This window comes from Cibotium barometz, chromosome 4 (assembly GCF_041138505.1).
Source record: "Cibotium barometz isolate CiBa-2024 chromosome 4, ASM4113850v1, whole genome shotgun sequence".
Taxonomy (NCBI): domain Eukaryota; kingdom Viridiplantae; phylum Streptophyta; class Polypodiopsida; order Cyatheales; family Cibotiaceae; genus Cibotium; species Cibotium barometz.
Window position 1 is genome coordinate 18,470,524 of NC_141049.1, and position 9,698 is coordinate 18,480,221.

Here is a 9,698-nt window from a genome sequence, read left to right on the forward strand (position 1 = left end):
AGAGTGTGGACACAACTCATTGTGTGTTGTGTGGATTATGGATTAGTGCATTATGCTTTGTGTGAGAGTGGACATGGCTTCCCTCTATGGTTAGGGTTTGGAATATACATTAGGGTTTGCTCCTGTGTGTGTGTCTCCTCCTCTTCTACCGTTCTTTCAACATGGTATTAGAGCCTTGTGCTGTTTATTGGGGTTTATGAGTGAGTGAGTGAAGAGGGAGAAGAAGAAGCTGTGAAAAGAAGCTGTGAAGCTGCCATTGGAGCTGTGAAGCTTGTGGAGCACACCGAATCTTATCAGATCTGAAAGCTAGGCCTACCGGGTAAGGTCCTCTAAACATCCTTGAGCGGATTGCAGGTGAAACAGGCAAAAGCAAAGCATTTTAGAGCAAATCAAAGCAAGGCAAAATTCTGGTTTTTGAAGCTTTCCATTAAAGCTTGGCAACATTGATGTATGGTGGAAATATGTGTGATTCTGGCAAAGCAAACATGTATCTGACAATGAGGGATGTAATGGCAACTCTTTTGCAAGCCCTACTGTGTTTTTTGGAGCAATTTACATGCATTTAATTGAGAGAAATTACTGGTTTTTTGAGCTCTCACAAAACAGAGAGAAGAAAGTCAAAAATTGATGCATTTGGAGCCTATTTTTGGTGAAAATCAAAGCATTGGTGGATTGCACATGTACCTAGGTGTCTTGGGGACTTGCTTGACTCATCAATTAGCAAGTTAATCACTCCCAAAGAGCTCTACAGCAGGCGGCGCAGCCAGACAGGGGAAAACAGAGCATTTTTTTGGTTTTTTCACCACGAGGAGGTCGATTATCACTCGGTTGCTTGATATCTTCCACAACTCTCTTAGCAATTGGATGATTTACACCTTGGAGAAGAGGGCTATGTGATTTGTTTGGTCAATGATGCTTAATTGAGCTGGGAATGAGCTGATTAAAACAGGCTGTCCACTGGTTGCAGAGAAACAGAGCATTTTAATCGAGCAATTAATCTTTGGTGTTTTACAATTGGACAAATTCCTCTTACATGGAGTTGATGGACACTATTGCTAAGCCAATGAATACCTGGTTGCCCAATTTGGTGAAATATTGAAGGAATTAGAGCCAAATCATTACTGGTTTTTCTGGTTTTTCCAAAAACAGAGAAAGGGGTTTTCAAAAAATTGATAATTACACATGTCAAATGGAGTTGATACTCAACATTGAGGTTCATTAGGTGTCAATGAAAGTTGCCTATACTTGATTGCACCATTACATTGCGATTTGGAGCCTTGGAAGGCGTGTCAATTCAGGGTATCCCGCACTGCGTGAGTCAGTTCATCTTGGGTGATTACAGGTTGATTTTCTACATCAAATTTGGAGTTTGTTGGCTACCTTGGAGTATCTGGAACATTAATTGGAGTGTGGTTGAGCTGAGGAAGGCTCATTTACAGATTTGAAGTGTGCGGAAGGTGTATGCATTGAGCAACATGTCGGATAATCCAGTTCAGATTGTTGGTGAGAAGCTGGATAGGAAGAACTTCCAGGCATGGAAGTACAGGATAAAGAGTTTCTTGAAAGGGAAAGGATTTTGGAATCTCATTATAGGTGCTGAGCCAGAGCCAGAGCTACCTCGGCAACCTACACAGCAGCAGCTTATTGCTCATAAGCAGTGGTCAGAGAGAGCATTCAAAGTGCTGCATTATTTGTCTATATGTATATCTGATGCTATGCTCATACACATTCAGGATGCTGAGAATCCCAAAGATGCATGGGATACTTTGGTCAAAATGTTTGATACAGATACGAGTGCTCGCAAGTCTCAATTGCGACAGCAGATACACAATGTGAAAAGGAATAAAAGGAGCATACATGATTATGTGCAAGAAATCAAGAAGTTTGCAGATGCATTGGCCACAATAAATGCCCCCATGCCTGATGATGATTTGGTGGATATTACCTTGCGTGGTCTTGGCAAGGAATACAAATCTTTTGATACATCTATCTCAGTGAGGAGTACAGGTCTACCCGACTTCGATGAGTTGGTTTCACTCTTATTGGTTGAGGAAATCAAGCTCAGTGATTCATTTTTGGATGCATCTTCTAGCCATGATGATGGCAGAAATCAGGCATTTTACTCGCAGAGAGGTTTTAGAGGCAAGGGGAGATTCGTATCACGTGGACGTGGTGGTAATGGTCGTGGATGGCAGGATAGGCCTCCACAACAGAATTTTCAGCCTTCTTATGGTGCTCGAGGTGGTCGTGGTTATGCACCTCAGCGAGGCAGAGGTAACCCCCGTGGTCGAGGACGTTGGCAAGGCCAACAAAATTCTATGCAAGATGTGGAATGCCATTATTGTGGTAAATATGGTCATATGGCGAGAGATTGCTTTCGCAAACAGAATGATTTGAGAGGGGGAAGAGCACAACGTGGTGGTCATTATGGTGGAAACTATGCACAACATGGTGGCAACCATGCATCAAGTAGCAATGATGGAACTGCAAATCATTTGTTTGCCATGAAGCATGTTGTGGGTTCTATGACGACAAATGCTGAGAATGATGATACATGGTACATGGACTCAGGAGCATCAAACCATATGACATGCCATGGTGAATGGTTTGAGCACATGAAGCCAATGGATGTCAAAGGCTATGTGGAAACAGGTGATGATACCCAGCATGTCATTACACATGTTGGAAGTGTACCATTGGTCATGCATAATGGTCAGACAAAGTCTATGTCAGATGTGCTGTATGTGCCTTCGATCACTAAAAGCTTGGCCTCAGTTGGTCAAATGGTAGAACAGGGATTACAGGTTAGATTCAATGAGCATGGATGCTTCGTTGAAGACTTTAAACATGGATGTAGAGTGATTGCTAAAGGCAAGAAATAAGGAAGACTGTTTAAGCTGGATGCTGGAATTCCTGAGCTAAAATCAGCCATGTTCTCAAAGAGCAGGAATGTGGTACAGGATATTGATATGTGGCACAAGAGAATTGGCCATGTAAATATACAAAGATTAAAGAACATGCAAACAAGAGGCATTGTCAATGGATTGCCTAGGTTCAAATATGATGGACATATGCATGTTTGTGAAGCCTGTCAGTTTGGGAAGCAGGCAAGATTGAGATTTCCTAGAGAAGGAAATATGAGTAACAGGCCACTTGAGATCGTGCACAGTGATGTATGGGGTCCTGCACAAAACCCATCTATCAAAGGCAGTCTATACTATGTTACATTCATTGATGACTTTAGCAGGATGACATGGATATACTTTCTCAGGGAGAAGAGTGAAGTATTGGAAAAATTCATGGATTTCAAAGCTTTTGCAGAAAAGCAGTATGGCTGTTGGATTAAATGTCTGAGGACAGATGGAGGTGGTGAATACACCTCAAAGGCCTTTGAGCATTTCTTGAGGAAGCATGGGATAAGAAGACAGTTGACATGCAGGTATACACCTCAGCAGAATGGTGTGGCTGAAAGAAAGAATAGAGTTATATGTGAAGTGGCAAGGGCGATGCTTAATGAAAAGAGCATGCCAGATTACTATTGGGCAGAAGCATGTTGCTACTGCAGTATACATATTGAACAAAACACCTACAGCAGCCATTCATGGAAGCACGCCAGAGATGCGGCTCACAGGTTACAGGCCAGACATTGGACATCTTAAAGTTTTTGGATGCATAGCCTATGTGCATGTGCCTGATGAAAGGAGAAGAAAGTTGGATCCTAAGGCAGAGAAATGTATATTTCTTGGATATGCACAGGATCGAAAAGCCTACAAGTGTTATAATCCACAAACTAGACAAGTGGTCATCTCACGTGATGTGGTGTTTGATGAGCTTGCTAGTTGGTATAAGGCAAAAGATGAAGGTGTTATTGAGTCACTTGAGGCTGATGTACATGTGAACTTGCCATCACAAGCAAGTTCTAGTTCAACTACTATGTCTGGGCCAGCAGGCAGAAGCTGAGAGTAGTAGTGTACGTCCATGGTCAGGACGTTTGAGGCATGAGAGCGTAAGCACTGGGAGTAGTGCTATGGATAAAGGCAAAAAGAAAGTCGAAGGAATTGGAATCACAGGATATGAGTCATCCAGTTCTGAAAGTTTGGATGAGGAGCTTGGCATACCTGTTTTACGCACACCTGGTGCTAGACAGGACAGATATGTGCCACCACATGCTAGAGTCACAGGTGTACAGAGTGACCCGCATGCATTGCGGAGATCCCAGAGGGTCAGATATCCTGTTGACAGGTTGACATACAGAGATTTTGCTATGCACTATGCATACATGACATCTATGGTGAAGCATGTGGAACCTACATGCTATACAGAGGCTATTGAAGAGCATGTATGGGAAAAAGCAATGGATGTGGAGATGGACGCATTGGTCCATAATGATACATGGGACTTGGTTGCACTACCAAAGGACAAGAATGTTATTGGATGTAAATGGGTTTACAAAGTAAAGTGCAAATCTGATGGGTCTATTGAGAGACATAAAGCAAGATTGGTAGCAAAGGGTTATGCACAGACCCAAGGATTGGATTATGATGAGACGTTTAGCCCAGTGGCTAAGATGGGCACAGTGAGAGCAGTCATTGCTATGGCTGTAGCTAATGGCTGGGAAATGCATCAGATGGATGTCAAGAATGCATTTCTGAATGGAGATCTACAAGAGGAAGTATACATGGCACAGCCAGAAGGGTATGTACACCCTAGATATCCCACTCACGTATGCAGGTTGAAAAAGGCATTGTATGGTCTAAAGCAAGCACCTCGTGCTTGGAGTGATAAGATGAGCAGATATCTTATCTCACTTGGTTTTCAGATTTCTACAGCAGATTCTTCACTCTATGTGAAGAAGACACAGCATGGGATTGTTTTACTAGTCATCTATGTGGATGACTTGATTATTACAGGTGATCACCTTGACCTCTGTCCTCGCTGTTGAAAATACAAGTGAATATGGTGTATGCGGGAACAAGCCCTTGGATAGAGGCTGTAAAAGAGGATGTGTAAATGTGAAAGAACCCGTGAAAAGGTGAGAAGAATCTATTGGGAGAGAATAAAGGGTAGCATGAGAAGATTTAGGAACTGTGGAGATATTCTGGGAGATATTCTGAGAAAAGTGAAGAGGTGGAGAGAATCAAGCAAGAGGTGGAGATATTCTGGGAGTGAATCAAGGAGAAATCAGTGGGATTTGATGCTTGGATGTAAACTCTATAAATTGAGGCATTGGCCTAATGAGAATTTGTTGGTTTTTGATTATCCATGCCTACATTAATCTATTTGTTAATTATCCACTAATTACGTCTTAATTATTTACTAATCACTTTGTTAATGATATTGATTCTAGTGTTTAATCCACCATAGCTCATCACAATGCTCTAATTTCAACATGGTATCAGAGCCATGCCTAGAATCCATCATTTTGTGAGCCCATTATCTTGCTAATTATTTTGCTAATTAGGATTAGTAGAAAATTATAAAATTTTCCTCTTTTTTCAACTAGCCTCTGTACCCCCAGCCAGTGGAGGAGCTCCCTCTCCTTGCACACATAAAATTAGCCCAAACCCTTCTAGCCATAGATAGCTAACTCATTGCTCCTCCAGCCAGTCAAATCAAAAGCGCAAATCGCCAACCGAATGAAGAGAAATCGCGTTTTTATCAAGCTCCATTTTTCTACAGCAAATCAATAATTTCCACTTCATCAAATCAAATTGCTCTAATTCCTCTTAGCCCCAAGGGTTTTCAAGCATGCTCTACAAGCTGGTGAAGACAGAATTCAATTTCATCAAGTCTACAGTGAGATCCAAGCTCTTCATCAAATCTGCAGGTGACATTGGTAAAACAGAGATTAAGCTTTCAATATTTGGTCAAATCTTATGTTTCTTGGCTTAATCCTCTACTAGACTCATTGCTATTGATGGCTTTGAAAGCATTTGAGCTCATTTGAAGTCTAAGGCACCAGATCTAGACTCCCCGCATACTCTATTTTTTGCACACAAAATAGTGGATTAATTTGCTAATCAGTGATTAATCAGTGTTAATCACTATATTTTGGTACAATTGAGGGTTCAAATTAACCATTAGGTATCTGATACAGATCCCTATAACTTCAGATTGCAATTCGGAGTTGGTTTGATACTCCAATCATTCCGTACAAATTGGTTACCCTTGATTTAATGTAATTTTTGAAAAAATTATGCTGATAAATTTGGGATAATCATCATTTTGCATTTAACCCTTGGTTAATGCCTATAAATCTCACTCAAATTCAAGATTATTCACAGCCAGAGTTGCATTTGGAATGTGCATAAGAATAAATGCTATACGCATTATGTATTGGGCACATTACATCAGTGTAAAAATGGGATCAGACACTGCCCTTGTTCAGAATAAGGCAAGAGGTAAGACCTCCCGCATAAATTTGGGTTTGCATTGTATAATGACACAAGATGAACATAAAAAGCCCACAGAAACTGTCAGTAAAACATTTAAACATGCTGCTCACATCATGGAGCAAGAAGACCTGACGGACAAGCTCATGGCCCTAGCCATGAAAGAAGAAGAACATCTCCTTCCAAGAGGAAGATCCACACCAAGAAAATCTAAAGGAAGCATTGAAGGAAGACATGGACACGAGAAGAGAAGCTACCCCAAGAAGACTGAAAGAAGACATGGACGCATGGAGAGAAGCTACCACGACAAGAAGACTGAAGAAAAGAGAAGATGTGAGGCTCCAAAGAGTGAGGAGCCATGTGAAAATCTTTGAGAAAGAGAGAGAGAGAGACCCCACAACCCAATGTAACCTGCCCCAACAAAGTAAAACCACCTCTGAGCCACCGATGATGTAGGCCACGTGGTAGATAGATGTATGTGTGAGCACTTTAGTCAAGGTCGCGGGCACTTATAGTAGCCTTGGACACATAGAGAGAGAGAGTGTCAAGGACTATGGAGTTTAGGGACTTGAGGCACTCGTCGCTCGCGGACTGTCAAGTAAGAAAGAAACTTGATATAGAGTCCAGGTGTGCTAAGTTAACTTGAGGGGAGGAGCAGACACTGGTCGCGGACTATCAAGTAAGGGGAGGCAAACTTGGTATAGGGTCTAGGTGTGCTAGGATTATTCACTTGAGGAGAGGTGTTGAAAATACAAGTGAATAGGGTGTGTGCGGGAACAAGCCCTTGGATAGAGGCTGTAAAAGAGGATGTGTAAATGTGAAAGAACCTGTGAAAAGGTTAGAAGAATCTACTGGGAGAGAATAAAGGGTAGCATGAGAAGATTTAGGAAGTGTGGAGAAATTCTGGGAGATATTCTGAGAAAAGTGAAGAGGTGGAGAGAATCAAGTAAGAGGTGGAGATATTCTGGGAGTGAATCAAGGAGAAATCAATGGGATTTGATGCTTGGATGTAAACTCTATAAATTGAGGCATTGGCCTAATGAGAATTTGTTGGTTTTTGATTATCCATGCCTACATTAATCTATTTATTAATTACCTACTAATTACGTCTTAATTATTTGCTAATCACTTTGTTAATGATGTTGATTCTAGTGTTTGATCCACCATAGCTCATCACAATGCTCTAATTTCAACACTCGCAACTTCTTCTCCAAGCTCAACATAGCCCTTACTTTCTTAATTATTGAAGCAGATAAAATGCACGTAGTTATTCAAAAAAAGCCCATAGAAATGTATTGAGTGAAGGTGAGTAGAAGGACACTCTTCTTGCACAACTTTTTATGCAACAAATCTAAAACTCGCTCACCACATCAATAAATTCGTGTCAAAAATGAGACCTCTAGTACCTCTTTTAAGGATTTAGGTGTGTGAAAAAGCAAATTGTACCTTCTCTTACTTTTGGACCTAAATCCTTTACCTTAAAGTGGAATAATAGTCCTTCTTGATCTTGGTATCTCTAAAACAGTCATTAAAGTGAATGCTATGGCCTACTTAGTGGAAGGCCGAACTGGTAACAAATTGAAATGTTTATTTCTCTCTAGTTTTGATTTTCCCTCCCTCCCTCATGTGCAGCCTAATGTTGCTTTCCCTACAAGTATTTTGAGCCTCTAAATTAATATTGGGTGTATTGATATCAAATGCTATAGGGTGGTATACATTTAGTCTACAAGAGAAATAAGCTCTTCTAGATCTAAAGAGAGTTGCGGCGCAACATGTAAGAAGGAAAAATACACAGTTCAAGACATGGGAAGAGTGTTGTGAGTTGCAAGGTGTCACCTACAATAAGGCATCCGGCAAGGTCCCGACTCTTCAACTTCTTATGTGTCCAGACAAAGAAGATTGTACTGATGTATGTAGCCCCTGCCTTCTTACCTTTGAAGGCTTATAGCCTCTTCACACATTGGCACCATGACCTTGCCCTCCTTTTCCAAAAGCTTCACCTACCTTGACCTCTATCCTCGCAACTTCTTCTCCAAGCTCAACATAGCCCCTTTTTTCTTGATTATTGAAGCAGATAAAATGCACGTAGTTATTCAAAAAAATCCCATAGAAATGTATTGAGTGAAGGTGAGTACAAGGACACTCTTCTTACACAACGTTTTATGCAACAAATCTAATTTTTGCTCACCACATCAATAAATTCGTGTCAGAAATGAGAGCTCTAGTACCTCTTTTAAGAGTTTAGGTGTGTAAAAAAAGCAAATTCTACCTTCTCTTACTTTTGGACCTAAATCCTTTACCTTAAAGTGGAATAATAGTCCTTCTTGATCTTGGTATCTCTAAAATCCTTTTCGAAAAGCCTCACCTACCTTTGACCTCAGTCGTCGCGCAACTTCTTTTCCAAGCTCAACATAGCCCTTAATTTCTTGATTATTGAAGCAGATAAAATGCACATAGTTATTCAAAAAATGCCCATAGAAATGTATTGAGTGAAGGTGAGTAGAAGGACACTCTTCTCGCACGGCTTTTTATGCAACAAATCTAATACTCGCTCACCACATCAACAAATTCGTGTCAGAATGAGACCTCTAGTACCTCTTTTAAGGGTTTAGGTGTGTGAAAAAGCAAATTCTACCTTCTTACTTTTGGACCTGCATCCTTTACCTTAAAGTGGAATCATAGTCCTTCTTGATCTTGGTATCTCTAAAACAGTCATTAAAGTGAATGCTATGGCCTACTTAGTGGAAGGCTGCTTTCTTGATGATGATTGAAGCATATCAAATGCACGTAGTTACTAAAAAAAAACCCATAGAAATGTATTAAGTAAAGGTGGGTAGAAGGACACTCTTCTTGTACAACTTTTTATGCAACAAATCTAATACTCGCTTACTACATCAGTAAATTCGTGTCAGAAATGAGACCTCTAGTACCTCTTTAAAGGGTTTAGGTATGTGAAAAAGCAAAATCTACCTTCTCTTACTTTTGGACCCAAATCCTTTACCTTAAAGTGGAATAATAGTCCTTCTTGATCTTGGTATCTCTAAAAAAGTCATTAAAGTGAATGCTATGGCCTACTTAGTGGAAGGCCGAACTGGTAACAAATTGAAATGTTTATTTCTCTCTAGTTTTGATTCTCTCTCCCTCCGTAATGTGCAGCCTAATGTTGCTTTCCCTACAAGTATTTTGAGCCTCTAAATTAATATTGGGTGTATTGATATCAAATGCTTTAGGGTGGTATACATTTAGCCTACAAGAGAAATAAGCTCTTCTAGATCTAAAGAGAGTTGCGGCGCAACATGTAAGAAG